This window comes from Myotis brandtii, unplaced genomic scaffold, assembly GCF_000412655.1.
Source record: "Myotis brandtii unplaced genomic scaffold, ASM41265v1 scaffold36, whole genome shotgun sequence".
Classification (NCBI taxonomy): domain Eukaryota; kingdom Metazoa; phylum Chordata; class Mammalia; order Chiroptera; family Vespertilionidae; genus Myotis; species Myotis brandtii.
The window spans coordinates 6,465,728-6,485,431 of NW_005363836.1; the positions used below are offsets into that span (position 1 = coordinate 6,465,728).

The following is a 19,704-nucleotide window of genomic DNA, read 5'->3' on the forward strand; positions in this document are numbered from 1 at the left end:
ACCTCATAGTGACTGGTTCAGCAGTCATTCTGCTGTTAGGGTCAATTTGCATATTACCCTTTTATTATATAGGATAGAGGCCTGGTGCATGGGTGAAGGCTGGCTGGCCTGACCTGAAGGGGGCCCCAGATCGGGGTGGAGGGTCCCCGCTGGGGGGCGGGGCCAGCTGGGGTAAGGGGCCGCCGGTGGTTTGCAGGCTGGCCATGCTCCCATAGGGGTGGGGGTCCCCGCTGGAGGGTGGTCCGGTCTGGGCGAGTGGCCGCTGGGGGTTTGCAGGCTGGCCATGCCCCCGATTGGGGTTGGGGTCCCTCCTGGGGGGTGGGGCCAGCCTGGACTTGGGGCAGCTGAGGATTTGCAGGCTGGCCACGCCCCAGATTGGAGTGAGGGTCCCCACTGGGGGGTGAGGCAGCCTGTCGAGGGGCCGCAGGCAGTTTGCAGGCCAGCCATGCCCCTGGCTTTGTCAGGAAGGACATCTGGAAGACGTCCGGTCTATCCGGTCTAATTAGCATATTACCCTTTTATTAGTATAGATGGTTAGAGTTTCAATATTGAAAGATTAAAAAAAGTTCTGGAGATGGATGGTGGTGATGTCTACATAATAATGTTAATGTACATAATGCCACTGAAATGTACACTTAAAATGATTAGAATGATAAATTTTGTTATGTATATGTTATGACTGAATTGTGCCCTCCTCAAATTTGTAGGTTGAAGCCCTAATCTTGAGTACCTCAGAATGTGACTGTATTTGGAGAAAGGGTCTTTAAAGAGTCATTAAGGTTAAAATGAGTCATTATGGTTGGGCCCTAATCCAATATAATAGTGTCCTTATATGAAGAGGAGACTAGAACAGAGACCGATAAAGACCACATGAAGACACTGGGGTACTAGGCCGTCTATAAATCAAGGAGAGGCCTTAGAAGAAACCAGTTCTGCCAACACCCTGATCTTGGATTTCTAGCCTCCAGAATTATGAGGAAATAAAATTCTGTTGTTTAAGCTACCATCTGTAGTACTTTGTTATGACAGCCCTAGAAAAGTACTACAGCAGGCATGTCAAACTCATAGCCCAAGGGCTGCATGTGGACCACAATGAATATTTTTACAGCCCAGCCAATATAAACGGTATGTAAGAAACACTTTAATAAAAATTTTGTAACTTAATTTTTACAATACCCTGTTATACACAGTCTATATATATAAAAGCCTAATATGCTAAGTGTCCAACCATTTGACCATTCGACCATTCGCTATGACATGCACTGACTACCAGGGGGCAGAAGCTCCGACCAGTAGGTTAGCTTGCTGCTGGGGTCCGGCCGATCAGGGCTGGGTAAGGCAGGCTGGACATGCCTGGAACCCTCCCGCAGTTCCTCCCCAGCCCCAATCTTGCACTGGTGGGGTCCCTCGGCCTGGCCTGCACCCTCTCGCAATCCAGGATCCCAACGGGGGATTTCAGAGAGCTGGTTTCAGCCCGAACCCTGCAGGCCAGGCCAAGGGACCCCACCGGTGCATAAGTCTGTGCCTCACACCAGTTTCGGTCTGATCCCCGCAGGCCCAGCTGAGGGACCCCCTCCCCCCCCCGAGTGCATGAATCTGTGCACCGGTCCACTAGTTATTTATAACGAACTGCAACATTCGCTAATGACTGATTACCATAATCATGCTGCATTCGTTTCCCTTACATGCCTTACACGCAGGCGCACCATTTCTCTCCACTAATACTAGCAGAGAATATTTTAGCAGCCGATTGCCATGTCATTAGTCTTGGACTGACTTGTCTGGTGTAATATAACGGTGAATAAGAAACATTTTAATAAAAATTTCATAACTTAATTTTTTCAACATCCTGTTATGCATGATTATTAATAATGAACTACAATGTTTGCTAATGACTGATCACTATAATTGTGTTGCATCATCTCCCTTACACGCCTTACATGCAGGCGCACCATTTATCTCCACTAATACCAGCAGCGAATATTTTAGCAGCCGATGGCCACGGCATTAGTCTTATACTGACTTGTTTGGTATGTGCAACAGGAAATATTTCGCTTTCAGAGAACAAGAAAAATATGTTTATTTGTGTTACGCTTATTAATTTGTGCAGTTATTTGGTGTTTGGTAAGTTAATGTTCAAGAAAAATATTAATTTTTATTAAAATGTTCTATTATTTTATGTTAACAATTACTCATTTATTTCAGCCCTTTGTCTTCAGCATGTCTCTATCAAAAGAAACCTACGTTTCTATAAAAATTGAAGATTTAGTTTAAAATAAAATATTCATTGACAAAAGCAAACATTATTTTAAAACATTTCACAATGTATATTTTAAAAGTCTATCTACATTTTTAGGTATATAAAACACATACCAAGCAACAAATGGAAAATAGATAATCATCAAAATTTGAAAGTTTTATGCTTCGAAGGACACTAACAAGAAAGTAAAAAAACAAAACAGAGAGAAAAGTTTTGCAAATCATGTATTTGAAAAAGGATCTGTACCAAGCACATATAAATAACTATTATAACTGCATAATAAAAAGCTAAATAATCCAATTATACTTTTTTCCTTCCTCATGAATGATATTTCTAAGTGAAAGTTACATATTTGCTTGTTTCCTTTTTACTGTGTGGTTGGGATGGAGAAGAATAGAATGACTAGCCAGTACAGTTTGGTGCCAGTGCCTTGACTCCTGTTAAGGCACCAGCAGCTCCCATATGTGTCTGCTAAAAAAAAATAAAGATAAAATCATTGACGTAGTTCTAAGAGTACACACAAGTATGAAAAAGATACTCTTGGTTGTTTATTCCAAAAATCAAAGTAATATGTATAAGGTGAAGTACTTTTCACTCACAAAATTCTGTCAATATAAAAAATAGATATCTAGCTATTTGAATCACATTTTTTAAATGCCAAGTAGCTGTTATGAAACATTCCGAACATATTTCTATATTTTGTTTGTTGTTGCAGATATGACAATTCACATCTAAACACCTAAGCATGCATCAATCAAAGATAAATTTGAAAGTTTTCTTAGGAACTGCAGGACATTTTTTAAAGATTACGCAAAGTATAATTCACAAATAATCTTGATTATCACTAGACTTAGGAGTTTCTTACTTATTCAATGTCTCACAATAAATTAAAATTATTACTCATTTTTAATTTCTTAAAAATGTTTGTCCATCATTTTCTTGCTTTATATGTTGCTGGAAGTATGATGCCAAGCTAATATTCTTTCCATTTTAATTATTTTCATTTTAATATTTATTTTACATTTTAAAATTAGTTATTACATTTTTGGCTTGGAGACTCAAATGGGTTTTTTTTCCTTTTATTTTAAGGCCTAATGCTAAGGATATAGGATATAGCTAAAAGTTAGCTGTTCTAGAACCATTCTCCCAAACACATAGGAATATTTCAATATGGAAATTCAGATGTCCTATTTCTAAAAAGTTTTTTCATTATAATTTGAAATATGTTTCTGCTCATTTTTCATTTGTTCTTCCAGTTCAAGTTCTCAAAATAAATATATTGAATTTTCTCTATCACTTTCTCTCTGGTCCTTTTATCTCTCTTATTTCAGTTTCATTTTCTTGACTCTTTTTCATTTCTATTCTTTATGTCTTTTACTGAACTTTTGGTAATATCTATCATCCCTCAGGTACCTTGTAATTTAGTTTTCATTTCTGAAATGAATTTTGTCTTTTTTCATCAATTTCTTTCTAGAGTTCAGTCAGCACCTGTTTCATACATCTTCCTGTTTGTCCATTTCAATAGTGAGTATTGGAGTGTCTGATTTATGGTGTCATTTCATAATGCAATTGCTAGGTTATTCATGTTTGGGTTTGGTATTTCTGTTTTCCTATTTTGTGGGGGGGGGTTCTCTCTCTCTCTCTCTCTCTCTCTCTCTCAATTTGTACAGATGCTTCCTTCTTTTTCTGTTGAAGATTATTTGTGATTTTTTACCAGGACCAACAATAGTAACTTATTTCATGATGGCAGAAAGAAGGGAGATAAGTTGGCTTGTTAGGTTTCTCAGTTCAAGAGTACCCTTCTTGCCCTGGCCAATGTGGGTCAGTGGTTAGAGTTTCAGCCCGGCCACTGAAGGGTCTCAGGTTCAATTACCAGTCAAGGGCACATACCTGGGTTGCAGGTTTGCTCCCCACCCTTAGTTGGGACACGTGCAGGAGAAAACCAATCAATGTGTCTCTCTCACATTGATGTTTCTCTCTCCCTCTCTCTCACCTTCTCCTCCTCCCTCCTTCCACTCTCTCTGAAAAAGCAATGGGGAAAAAAATCCTCAGTTGAGGATTAACAAACAAACAAAAAACAGTATCCTCCTCTGTGACAATACTAGAGTGCAGTTGCATTAATAAATGGTATTTTTTGTGATGGTGGTGGGAACAATTTACTTTTTTTTGGTCATTTTATATTATTTTCTTTTAAACTCAACTTCAGCTGCTTCTCTCTTTCCCTTCACCACTGGGCCTCTAAGGACGAACCGCTGCCTCTGAAAGGTACCTTCCATTGTCTCAGAATTAGTGCTTTCCCAAGACTGTCACCTAAGGTCGCCCATACTTTCTAAGTCCCATCTCTCAAGTCCTCAAACCAGGTCTCTGATCAAGTAGTCCAATGCTTACAGTATAATTCAGAAACTGAGAAAGCTACAAATGTCCATTTCAATATATATATGGCTGCTATCCTTAGGGAACCTGAATTTTCTCTCACAAAATGGTAGTTTTCTTCCTTAAAGCCATTCATTATTGCTTTCATTTCACATTTTGAGTCCCTCCAAAAAGGGAAAACTGTATTATTTCTTTTCAGATCCTTCACTAAGAAGATATACTTAAATATTTTAATAAGGAACCAATTTCTGCATGGAAAAAGCTGAGTATCCTTTTTTTGTACTTTTCTACTTCTAACTATGTTTTTGTATGAAACAGTAATAAACGAAATTTATTTATACTATGAAAGGATTTTCAATCTAATATACCATCTCAGGTCAAAATGCAATAGAAATATTGTCAAAAATCCTCTGCATAAGTACGTAAAATACTGCTGGCAAAATTCTGAAACCTAGGAAGTTAGTCTTTACAAACCCTCATCTCTTTTGTGTTCTTTTACTTTTATAAATGCCCGGTTTCCTCAAAAATCTTCCTCCTGTGCTATGTAAGCACTCCTGAAATTACATTGTGAAATTACTTACTGTGCCCATATCTCAGGCCATCTCTGATTCAGAAACAGGTGAACTTTTTATTCTATATTGCGACAGGGATATTACATTATCATGTGTAAAATGACATAGCTTACTGTGTGCAGAAGGCCAAAACATCTTTTCAAACACTAAAATACATACCCAAAAAAGGAAGAGGAAAACAGAGACACTGTACTGTGCCAAATACAAACTAAAAATTACGATCAATAAATAAGTCAAGAAACATAATTTAGTGTAGTCCAAAATCATTAAGAAATTGTTTAAACATATCAAAAACAAACACAGGAAGCTAGCCAAAGTTAGTACAACCTCACAAGCATCACAGCTCAAAAGAATTATTTAAAACTACATAAAGAAACCAAATTAATTTCATTTAATCTTGTTGGGGGAAAAACAGAATAGAAAAATCTCCACTCATAAATGGCATTTTTAAAGAATGCCTAAGCATTCATATAAGTGACAACACATATTGTTGTACAAGATATACTTGACAAACCTGGGACCCTATGACATTCTTGAAAGTTTAAAGACACTCTAAGGGAGAAGAGAATTCAATTTTATTGGTCAATAGAGACAAACACAAAATGCTCTTATAATTCCAGACAGGTCCCAAAAGTCACTGAAGATTATTGTAGTGAAGATGTGTTTTATAGCAATGAGACAACAATCTAATGCATCATCTTCCTTGAAATGAGATCTCCTCCTAAACTCACAGCATAACCATTCTTCTAATTATCAACTAAAAACCTGTGAGAGAAGGTATTAAAAGATAACTCTGAAGAAACAAAAGGAAGATGAGCCAGGAGAAAGACATAGTTTGACGCAGACAATAGAAAGTAAGTCCCAAGAGAACTAAGGGTACATTAATTTACAGCCCAGTTGTTGAAACGCATCTAATTTACTGTCAGCTTGCAGTGTGGTATAAAAATGCACAAACTAGTTAAAAAGAATAGCTCCCAAGCAACTCAGTAAAGCAGTTATAACAAAATTCCAAAAAACAAGCTCTAGTTCTCATGAAGGAACTTTAGAAGTAACCTCTTAACTGGTAGAAGTTGTAGTTAGGCTTTCCAAAAGTTCATAATACCAGCTAACTTATATAACATATGGAGTTATCTTTGTAAAATCAAAGGCAATCCTATATAATAAAAGGCCAGCGACCATAATGGCTTAACGACCGGAATGACCGATCGACCAGTCACCATGAGGTGCATTGACCACCTCTCAGTCCCTCCCCTCAGCCCGCAGGCTCTGATCTCTGGATGGTCAATGGGGAACCATGGGGGAATCGGGGTGGTGGTGAGGCGGGACTGGGGACTGGTGAATGGGCGGAAGGCAGAGACCTCTTGGTCCCTCCTCCCGGCCTCGCAGGCTCCGATCATGGCGAATGGGGAACCACCGGGAAGCGCGGTGGGTGGCGGCAAGGTGAGACTGGGGACTGGCAAGCAGGCGGAAGGCAGACCTCTTGGTCCCTCCCCCTGGCCTGCAGGCTCCAATCGCTGGATGGCGAATGGGGAACCAGGGTGAGCAGTGGCGGGGCAGGACTGGGGACTGGTGAGCAGGCAAAAGATAGCCCTGATCGCAGGCTAGGCCTAAGGACCCTACCTGCGCAAGATTTCGTGTGCTGGGCCTCTAGCTCTAAAACAACAATGGTGAGAAGTGGTCAGAGAAAAACCTGTCAAAATTATCGAGCCCTTACTCTGTGCTAAGCACTCTACTAGGAATGTACAACTAAAGTTGTATACCAGTATGTATTGTTCTAGTCATTTTACTTTGCTTTTACATACATATCTCTATGCAGGAAAAAAATATTTAGAATATCCTTAGCATCATTAGTAAATTATATTCTATATGTGTAATTCAACCACTTACTTTTCTCACTTAATATTGTTTTTGAGATCCAAGCATGTCAATATGATTATCAATTATAGTTCACTACTGTTAACAGCTATATAGGGTATAGGAAAATGCTCCATTTTATTTAGACATTCCAATATTGATGGGCATCTGCCTCCAATTATTTATTATTAGAAATAATGCAATAAGTATCCTTCCAGGCGGCTTCATCTACATGTACAAGTAATGTTCTATAAAGGTGTAAACTATAGCCCACAGGCCAAATCTGGCCTGTAACCTGTTTTTACATGCCTGGTGAGCTAAGAATGGTTTTTGTATTGTTTAATGACTGAAAAATAAATCCAAAAGAGAATAGTATTTTATGCCAAATGAGACATATAACATTCAAGTTTTAGTGTTTATAAATAAACTTGCATTTGAACACAGCCATTCATTTGTTAATGTATTATCTATGACGGCTTTTTCAATACAACAGAGTATTTGCAAGGAAACTATATGACCTACAATGGCTAAACTATTTACTATATGGCCCTTTACAGAAAGTTTGCCAACCCCTGTGCTAGAGTAAGTATTTAGATGTGCACTTGCTGGGTCATAACTTATGCACATTTTAAATTTTGCTAGAAACAACCAAAATGCTATCCAAAGGGGCTGTATGAATTTACACTGCCATGAGAAACGTGTCAAGTTCCCATTTCCATCCATCACCACCACTTAATTTTCTATAAAAAATTATATTTCACTGTTTCAGTTTCTATTTCCCTTTTAAAACAGATTTATATGATCACTGAATATGAGTCTTTCCTCTTTTCCAAACTATATTTCCTTTGGTCATTTTTCTATTGTGTTGTTGTTTAACCAATGTGCTGAGTTACTTATGGACAGAAATATTTTGACATACATATTGCAAATAATTTCACCCAGATTGTCCTTCTCTTTTAACACTGTTTCCCTTTTTTCTTGCTATGTATATTTTAATTTTGTTGCAGTAAACTTTATCAGTCTTTTATTTACTATGCGTTGGGTAACATGACATCTTTTCCTACAATTTCTCTACTCTCATTGAGTTTAATAATTAATAAATGATAGATTCTTAGGTTTTCTATTATATGGTCTGTAACAAACACAGGGAAAGTTTGCATATTCCTGATTCTTATACCTCCTATTCTATCCCGTGTCTTCCTGCATTAGTTAGGATTTCTTGTACAATGCTGAGTAGATGGAAATGTATTCTTATCTTGTCTGACTTTAATTGAGAAGCTTCTACAAATTCACCCTAAAGTATAGTTTGCTACCTGGCTTTAGATACATGGCCTTTATTAAGTCAAGGCATCTCCCTTTTACTTCTAGTTTGCTAAGTCATGTTGCTTTTTTAATCATTAATGACTGACGAATTTTAATCAAATGCTTTCACTGAATCTACTGAAACAATTACAAAATATTTCTCATTTAATGTAATGATCTATTTTCTAATCCTAAATAATTCCTGCAATTTTAAGATAACTTCTATTTGGTCATTTTATTTTGTGAAGTATTTTTATTTATATATTACTAGATTTGAATTTTATTTAAGACTAGAGGCCCGGTGCACAAATTCATGCACTAGTGGGGTCCCTTGGCCTGGCCTGTGGGATCGAGCCGAAACTGGCTCTCTGACTTCCCCCGATGGGTCCCAGATTGCGAGAGGGTGAAGGCCAGGAGGAGGGACCCCACCAGTGCAGGATCAGAGCCAGGGAGGGACGCAGGAGGTTGGCCAGCAGGGGAGGGACCACGGGAGGGCTCCAGGGCGTGTCTGGCCCATCTCACTCAGTCCCAATTGGCTGGACCCCAGCAGTAAGCCAGCCTACCAGTCGGAGCGTCTGCCCCCTGGTGGTCAGTGCACGTCATAGTGACTGGACGACCAGTCGACTGTCTGCCCCCTGGCGGTCAGTGCATGTCATAGCGAGTGGTTGAGCAGCCTTAGCATATCATTAGCATATTACACTTTGATTGGTTGAACGGCTGACCAGACGGCCAGACACTTAGCATAATGAGCTTTTATTATAAATATTATATAAGATTTGTATATCTGTGGTCATTAGTGAGGTTGGCTCTATATTTTTTTTCATACTGTCCTTGTCTAGTTTTGGTTTCAAAATTAACTGGTTCCATCAAATAAATTAGGTAGCACAATTTATTTATTCTATTTGTATATGTCAGCCCCACATGAGTTTGATAAATATCACAGATAAAAATCATCTAAGCCTACTATTTGCACTTTGTTGGGAGAGGACACTTATTTTTTACAATTGAAAAATAAAGCAAGACTTTTTTTTTACTTGTTGGCTTACCATTTCTTTTAATTACTTTTTTCTTTAATCCCCTCAAAGTATTACTCTAGCCACATTCCAAGTAATATCTGTGCCCATCTACTAAAGATGTTTCATGTAAACAGCACATTTGGGGGTTTGGTTTTTAATGTAGTATGACCACCCTTTTTAATACCATTTTCTCCTATACTGTTTTTTGTCTTATTTCCTCTACTTTTATTCACTTAGTGGCCATTCTCAAAATGTAAAATGCATACTTACCTTACCATCTAAAGCTACTAAAACTTACTACTCGTCTTTCCCCAAAAAGGAAACCTTCAGAATACTTTAAAACTAATCATTTCCTCCATTTCCTCTCCTTATATAATACTGTTATTAAATGCTTAGTACTTTATTCTATTTTCCAAATAATTATTATCATTGCTATTATCATCATAATTACAAAGCAGACTTAGTTTTTGCTTCAACTTACATTTTTACTAATATATGAGCACAGCATCCTTCCACTCACACCTCTCTTCCAGCTCCTTTGCTTCTTCAAAGAGTTCACTCTTTTAGGTGTTGTTTAATTTAGGGTGTATTGATTCAAAATAATCTGCTTTTTTATGTTTGGAAATGTCCTTATTTTTTATTTATTCTTTAACGATAGTTTAACTGGGTAACCAATTTTAAGCTGACAGTTATTTTCTAAAGCCCAGCTACCCACAAATGGACCCACAGCCTTGTGTCCTGGCCCTCACACAAAGCCATTCTAACTCAAAACTCTACATTTCTCTATCAGTAATGACCACTTAGGAAGCCTTACCTTCCATGTTTATTTACCACGTGGGTTTTAGCCCCTCACATGTTTTTCTCCAAGAGATTTCCCTAATACTGAGGAACGCGGAGCTTACTATTGAGAGGCACTGTTTATCAATGGGCTCTTGCAAATACTTTCTGCCTCACAGATAAAAGGGCCTGCGGCAGGATAAAGCATATGATCCCCAGTAAAAGTATGCTGGGATTAAGATGCCACTGGACAAACACATCAAAGGTTAGCTCTATCAGAGGGACCCCACCCATAGATCATCTTTTTATAGTAAATCTAAGCAGAACTTGCAAAGAGAGACAAAGAGCCTGAGCTCACTGCCAACTGCTCAGGAAAGCTGCATGTTTGGAACACCAGCTGCGAGTACCTAGAAACTGTGGGAAGTTAAACCTATGCAGCACCTCCCACTGAAAAAGGGGGTGCCACCACTTCTATTTCAATCTGGAAAAGCCAGAAATGCCATTCATCAAACAATATTTTTTGTCTCCACACAACTATTTTCTTGGTAGCTCAGCTATGTATTTAAAAGTGCTTTTTTGGCAATTTATGGAGTGTCTAGGTCTTTTATAACAGAGGAGTTTTTCAGAAAAATCCAGTCAGCAACAATTCCAAAAGTGAAGTCAATTGATCGTTCTTTATTATTAACTTCAAACCACTTCTCTAACTCATTTATATTTCTTGTTCTGGAAAAATTGAAATGTTACACCTAATTCTGAATATTATAGGGTATCCTTTTATTGAGAATTATTTCCTTCTAATGAAATTTCAACCCATGAATGTCAAAAGCCATTAAAGTCAAGTTGTGTTTTTATATCTAAGGTAAAAATAGGATTTTTCATATTCAGAGCAAACTCATTGACAACTTTATTACTGGAAGTACTCAAGGTTTTACTGTGCCTAATTTCCAAAGAATTAGAAACAAAAAAAGACTATCCTTAACACTAAAATTATACAAGTTACATTTTAATCATTTTCTATAATTTAGAAGATATTTTTTGTACTAAAGAGAAATCATTATGAACATCAATTATTATTCAAGCCTAAGTTAGAGCTTTCCCTATCATTAGATGTAAGATTTTAAATGTATGTATCATGTTTATGCAAAGCAACAAGAGCAATTACAACTCCTTTTATTACAAGGAGCAGAACTTGAGAGTGATATCTCTAAGCCAGAGATTGTCTATACTCATAATTTATTTCTCACATACAGCTCATAACTACCTGTCCCAATACCGTAAAGCAAAAGGGCAAATAATTGTCCTAAACCATGCAACTTTAAATCACCTGATAGAAATCTATTCCATCTGTCAATATATATACTCTTAGCATACATATCTTTGGTATAAAGAAATTAACGTTTAAAAAAATAGATATACTTATTTGAATACAACCCAGTTTAAACTGCTCACCAAGTATCTGAATTTCTGACTGGCAATGTCTTTCAGACCAATTAAACCAGGTCCACGAAAGCGAATTCTCAGCCAGCATCCACACTTAGTAATCACGTGACAAATTCAGGTCGTTTGAGATCATATATTCTGAACTCTTGTATTACTAGTATTTTAGTTTGTTTTCACTTTGAGAATTCATGCTGGAAAATATTAACATTAGAAGCTAATACCATCAGATGAAGAACAAAGAGAGGCTCTTAATATAGAAGTTAAAATGAGGTTGATCCATCTCATTGAAAAAAGACATCCCATAACAATAGTAGCTGCATGCATCCCTTTGTGAAAGTACTTTCAGAATAATATGCGACAATTTCATTAAAGTGAGAAATTCAGAATACCACTGAATCTGACAAGAACTTTGTATACATAAGTCACTGGAAATGTTGCAAACAGAGAAAGAAGAATAATAGATTTAAACATTAATGTTTGCTTTATGAAAAAAACATAATATGTTCCCTTTCACACATAAAAATTTAATTACTACTTATATTACCAAGACATGGCCAAAAACAAATATGAATTTTTTCAGTCTCCTAATTTTTCTTTATTTTTATGAGAAAATTAATTTTAAAATAAGCATTTAAATGAAATGTCCTCTCCCTTGCAGAAATGTATCTATTGCATTTGTAATAAAATATACTTTAAATAATATTTACTATATCAATTTAATGAAAACTCATATAAATGATTTTACTTGTGGTTTTAGATACAGTTTGGCTTTATTAAAAATAATTTGTCATGAAATTTCAAATTATTGATTACCCCTAAAAAATCATAGTATTTCCAATTCACTCAATAGGTGTGCCTCAAAATTGATATTAATCATGAAGGATATCACTAGCAAAGACCTCATGGCCCTGTCATTTTTCCAGGTTCATATTTACCCTGCCCACCACAATTAAAACTATAGATGGTTTAATGCTAACATTTTGATATCAGAGTGAGTATTATAAAAGACTGATAGGTTACAATAATGAAGTAATACTTCTAAGATAATTAACAGTAAGAAAAAAAACACAATGAAATAAGCATAATGTCCTGAAATAGAGTTTTGTGTGTTTTTTTAATCAACTACATAAGTAAGTATGGGAAGTCCAGAATGGGAAATATGCAGCATGGATGATAAAAATGCCAATTGAGTTATATAAATAGAGCTATAATAAAGATGGTAGCACTCCCACTGTAACCTTTTGCATCTGAGTTATATAAATAGAGCTATCGTGCACTAAATAAAGATGGTAGCACTCCCACTGTAACCTTTTGCATTGGAAGAGAAACGTCAGCCTGGCTGCGATGATTTTTACATGGCATTAACAAAGTATGCTCATTTTATATACATTACCCCAAATCCTCACAGTAACTCTGAAGGTAGAGAGTTGATCACCCTTTTCCAGATAAAATATCTGAGATTAATTAATATACCTGAAAAGATAAAGTAAGAAACTAAACTAAATTTGAACACAAGTCCATTCACTCCCATATCTCTCTACTTTATCAAATTGCCTTAAAGGTTCCCTCTAGCACTGGGAGGGACAATTTGGCAGTGCCTCACCTATAGAATACTTGAAAATCAGGTAAGAAAGCATACCATGATTTCAACAAAATGGCAATTTCTGGAATCGGATTACAGATTTATATTATAATGTAAATATCTTCTGCCCCTTGTTTCCCCACCAGCTACAATCCTAAAGTGTTATATGTAAATCAATTTTTTAAAACTTCAGTTGAGATCTCCCCACTGATAAATTATAAATAACTACTTTATCTTTATTACTAAGTAATCACCAATAATCTTCACATAAACATAAGATTTTTTGAACCTTCAATTTATTATGCAAACTATTTCTAAAAATATGCCAGAAGAAAGTCAATTTTTAAAATCCAGCAGATTTACCTATTTTATAACCAAAGTTCCATATTACTAGGCTTATTAAAGCAAAACAAATTACATATAGAAAGATATTTTTGCTATCTTTTTAAAAGTGAACATTCAATATCAAAAGTCATTTTCTTCTCTGTCAGTGGTGTGAAGAAACAAATATCATGATTTAGTTGGTGGTACATTCTACCTTTAACCTTCCTCATTAAAAAAATGATTGCTCCATATATACAAATATGTAATGCTACTGCCACCTTCTGGTAAAACACAACTTCCCAATTCTTCATAGTATTCCAAATGAGAAACTTGCAGATATGAAATAACTACATGCTAATACTTGATTAATAAAAGAATAATTTTTGCAAATAGCCAAAAATATATTAAAAATAGGATTCTAGCAATAATTTTCATCAGTACATGTAATATGTTCTCTAGATAATGTTGCTCACTGAGCATGTTACTATATTTGAGGCACATAATTGAGAGCTATAAAACAAAATGAAAATTAATTCTCCTGAAGTGGAGTTATTATTACCATTTTAAAGATGAGAAAACTGAGAATCAAAGAAGTCAAGTAGTTTGCTCAAGATTACACAGCTAGTAAAAGCCCAAGGCTCTGAATTCAGGTTGATTCCAATGACCCTGACTTTGATTATTATGCTGTAATATCCTCTAGAATGGCATTTAATAGGCATGAAGTTGATTTAATTCATTTAGGATGTTAAATCTTAATTTAGTGGAATAGAGCAATAATATTGTAATTAGTAAGTAGGCCAAGAGAGTCACCGAGCATAAAATCAAACCTTAAAGGTTCCATAGTCTACTTTTCCATATAATTCAGACCTTTATTCCCCAAATATCCCAATGGATTAAGTTCTAATGTTTTATTTTATAAATGAATACTATGTCATTTTGAGATTTTTCATAGTTCAAAAATTTCAGGTTCTGTATGTTTAGTGTTTAAATTAAAATGAACTTTGCTTTGATACAATTTAAATATTAATAAACACTCATTGGAAATTACTATCCCTAGGAAACATATTTACTAATTTACATTAAGAGAGGTTTACTTATTCAAAGGGGCATAGTACTATGTTCTTCTATACTATTTACATACACTTATTCTTAAAAGTCATAAACCAACTCAACGGATGTTTTGTTAATTATAGATAGTGAAATAAATTGCTTTAAAAAAATCTTCCCATGAAATGATCAACACATTATTTTGAAATTATAACAATAAGAACTTTATGTGTATGTAAAATGAGAAAATGGATAATATATTATCAGTTTTGGTTTTTAATGAATCGAATAATCACAACCTAATTTATGCTTTGAAAGTCTACTTTAATGAAGTCTTGAATAACTGACTAACTGAAGTGACTAACATTTATAAATAACAATATAAAATAAATGGCCCATAATACAGAATTATACTTATGAGTAAATTCAACACTTTGAAAAATAAAGTAGTATGTAGAATAGTAGGGGAGAAATCCTATTAACTATTGTCTGAGCCATTTTGGTGAATCTTTGGTTCATAAAGTTTCATAATCATATCAATTTACTATAAGCAATTTTTAGTGAATAGTTTAATCACAAACTTTCATATTTCTCACAATCTACTTTACCCAACTCCAAAACAGATGTTTCTACTGATTATGTACTTTTAAATTTTTATTTCATTTCCTAGTAAACATTATAAATCATGACTAGAATTCATGTTTAATGATACACTAAATACTGTAGGTCCTTTACAATTTCATATAAATTTTGCTATCTCTACAAAAAAAGCCTGCTGGGAATTTCATTGGGATCGAGTTGATCAACAACAGAATCAATAAGGTCCAAGAATGCAGTCAATATGAAAATCAATTGTTCTATATTTGAGCAACAAATAGAAAATAAATTTTGAAGATATCACTTAAAATAGCATCAAAAATAAAAATTCTTGGAAATAAATTTAATGAAAATTGTGAAAGACATCTACACTGAAAACCATAAAACAACACAAAGAAAAATTACAGATCTAAATAAATGGAGAGATATGTACATGGATCAGAGGACTCAATATTGTGAAGGTGTCCACACTCCTCAAATCAATATACAGAATCAATCCAATCCCCTCAAAATCCAGGGGCTTTTATTTTTTTTTTTTAGAAATTGAAAAGCTGTTTCTAAAATTTATTTGGAAACACAAAGTACCTAGAATAGTCAAAAGAACCTTGAAAAATAAAAACTGCTTTAGGAGTTAACACATCCTGATTTCAAAACTTACTATAAAGCTAAAATAATCAAGACAGTATAAGAGTGATATAAGCAGACCTCTAGATCAATGCAACTGTAAAGTCCAGAAATAGACCCACACATATATGGTCATGTGATTTTTTTTTTTTTACAAAGGTGTCAACACATCTTAGTAAGGAATTCAATCTTTTCAACACATGGTGCTAGAATAACTAGATATGCATATGGAAGAAAAATGAGCCTCAAGTCCTACCTAACAATATACTCAAAAATTAATTCAAAGTAAATCAAAGACCTAAACATAAAAGCTAAAACTACAAAACTTCTATAAGAAAATAAAAGACAGTCCTTGTGACCTTGAGTTAAGGTTAAAAATCCTTGCACAAAGGTCATTAAGCATAAAGAAAAAATTCATAAATGAATGACATTAACATTAAGTCTACTCTTCCAAAGACATTAAGAAAATAAAAGGCAAGCCAAAATACTAAGAAAAAATATCTGCAAAAATATATCTGACAAAGAATTTATATCCAAAATATTTAAAGATTTCTTATAATTTAGTAAAAAAAAACCTAATTTTTAAATAAGCATAACACTTTAATAGACACTTCATGAAATATGTATGAATGACAAATAGCACATGAAATGGTGCTCAATGTCCTGTCATCAGGGACTTACAAATTAAAATCAAAATGATATATTACTGCATACCTATAACTAGACTAACTAAAATTAAAAAGACAATATTAAGTGTAATTAAGGATGTGAAACAACTATTTGTAGAAATGCAAAATGGTACAATGACTATAAAAATAGTTTGGAAGTTTCTTATAAAGTTAAACTTGCACTTCCACATGATCCAGTAAACCCACTCTTAGATATTTAATTCAAGTGAAATGAAAAAATGTTTAGAGTGGCTTTATTCATAATTGCCAAAAACTGAAGGGGGCAAAAACAAATATCCTTTCATTGGTGAATGGATAAACTGTATCACATGTATTGCCCAGCAATAAAAAGGAACTAACTACTGACCAACAGGTATGGATCCAAAATGCATTATGCCAGTAAAAGAAGCCAGATTCTAAAGCTTACAGAATGTATGATTCTAACTATATTACACTCTGGGAAAAGCAAAACCATGGGGACAGAAAACACCAGTGGTTTCCAGGGATATAGTGGGAGGATTGGATAAAAATAGCCATAAGGAAATTTCTTGAGGTGATGGATTGTCGTGGTGATTAAGTGTGAGCATTTGTCAAAACTCAGAACTGTATACTAAAAAAGGTGACTTTTGTAAGTAAATTATACTTCAATTTTTAAAAACTGAACAAACTACAGTTGCACACAACAACATAAGTGAATTCCAAAAACATAATATAGGCAAAAGAATCAAAACATAATTGTTTAGGTGATATAACTAAAATGAAGAGCACGACAGTGAATTCCATAAAAGTTAGGATAGTGGTTAACTTTGGGGGAGATAAGAGGGTAGAGATGAGATGGGGAAAGGGCACAAGGAATGGGGCAGCTTCAAGTATACCGTCACTGTTCTACTTTTTTTCAGGTGGTTACTTGAGTAGTTACTTTGTGATACTTCATTGAGCTACATTTATATTTTACTTTCTTTTAAAAGAAAACAAGCCAAGTAACTTAGGGCAAATTATAAAAGAATAATATAAAATATATATATTTTTAGAAATATAAAGCATTCGTATCTTGGCTATACCATTTATTAGATGGTATCTTAACCTTTCTCAGCCTCAGTTTACTCATCTAGAAAAAAATGTATTCTGTTTTTTTCTTGGGCAATGCCTAAAGAATTTAGACTTCCACATTTTGTAACATTAAAATGTGCCTATATTTTTACAGCAATAGGCTGGAGGTTATTTTCCCAATATAGTAAGGACACAAAACTGGTAATCTGAGTAATTCTGACATGGACTGATGACTAAATTCTAGAAAGCCCAATCTTTCAGGAGGGTAGACTGCTTATTTGTCTGCATACTTGTCAAAAATCAACCTATGTATATTCAGATGAAGAAGTTAGAATCAAATTATATAAGCCAGAATTATTATAATCAGTCCATACTTTACCTCATTTGTTCTTGCAAATAAATTAATAACACAATTAGTAAGACATATGCAAAATAAAGTGTTGTTACTAACTATATAACTGTGCCTTACTTAAATCTAAGTTTCAGAAGACATATAAAAACAATTATTTCATATAGCTATTTTGGTCAATTTTATGTAATAAGTTATTCACCATATTAGGTTTTAGTATAGTGTACTCTAGTACACAAATATGAAATATAGACAGTCTAAGTCTGAACAAATCAGTTCTGTTGTTTCCCTAATAAATGTATAAAGTAATATTTTAAAGTATAACTGACAATTTTAATAGCAGCTACTGTGTTAATATTTTTAAATTAAGATCTGAAAAAATACATACACATTCTAGCCCATAATTTCCTTAATAAAATAGTTTTCACAATATCTGATCTCTCAAAAGTATACTTTTCTCAAAGCACTGGCTATCATTCACTTTTGCATGTAAATATAACTACATACAAGATAATATTTGTAACATCCATGTAGAAATTCCTGAAGCATTTTGGGAACTTAATTTTTCTAAATTAATTAGATAGTCTATGCCAGTGATCATGAAACCATCTGTAAGCAATATTCTAAATAAGTTTTTTTTAATAAACACTAGAGGGTGCTCTAATTCAACGGTGCCTGGTGTCTGGCTTTAATGTTTAAAATGATTTTCTCAATTAAAGATGAATTAAGATACTCTTCAGTATCAACTATTTTTGCATCCATCACAGTACATGGGGATAATTTATGAGACAAAATTCCATTCTTCCATAATATATAATGAAACAGTAGAATTCCACTGAAATCATTTTTTATTGTACAATTATTACATATTTAATATTTTGTGAGGTGAAGAGGACAGAAAATAAGTACAGAAGGAGTATAAAGATAGTCCTTGACTATAAAGGAAATTAATGCAGTGTTCATATGGTTAAGAGAAGATATATCACATCTCATAGACTTAAGTTCAAGGGAAATAAAATGAATTTGGTAAAAGACATATAGTAACTCAATTCCAAGTTTAGTTGCTAAGTATTAAGATACAGTTCAACTATTTTACAAAGGTAATTTGAAAGTATTAAACAGTAATTAAAAGTGATATGATCTGCTGTCTTAAGAAAACTGAAAAGAAAAAAATCCAAGGCCTTGAATATCCAGAATAGGAAATAATTAATAATAATATCAAGTAAAGTTCAATACCTAGTAAAGTATATATTTCAAGAAAGTGGATATTAACTATTTAATCCTAACAAAATATTTTGCCTTTAAAAATGTTTACAGAGAAAAAAAATAAATCATAAATATTTATAAAATTCACATACCCAAAAACAACTAATTTCCCTCCCCCCCTCCCCCCCCCCACCCCCCCCCCCGCACACACACACCACACACACACACATGAATGCACACTCACTGCTCACTCAAACACAATCCACTCCCCAAGAAGGAAGTACCTGGCTTATACCTCTCTCTTCCATTCCTTTACCAAAAGCCTCCAAAACAAATCCTAAACAGTGGCACCTGTTGGTGGAGGGTCACTTCAAATTTACAATAGCCCCAGAGAAAATGTTTCAGATTAACAAAATACAGCACTAGGGAAAAGCCAGAGATATAACTGAATCAGGCTCACAAACCATTCAGGCTCTAGAAGCCAAAACAGATGGCAGTCAGAGAACTAATCAGATTGCTGGAGCCGGAAGAAATTCTGAACAACAAGCATTGTGTTATGGTTTGAAGTATGTATTTGGCACCTGTATTCTTTTGGCACTCACTTCCCTTTTTATGTTTATCTGCCTTGCATCTGCCAGATTCCTAGGGCCCGTATTACACACT

General features: G+C 34.6%; 1 protein-coding gene across 1 annotated transcript in view; it reads right to left on the reverse strand.

Moving 5' to 3' along the window:
* The window catches only part of PIGK (phosphatidylinositol glycan anchor biosynthesis, class K), a 99,925-nt gene that overhangs the window by 30,773 nt on the left and 49,448 nt on the right, over positions 1-19,704 (reverse strand). The window lies entirely within an intron of this gene.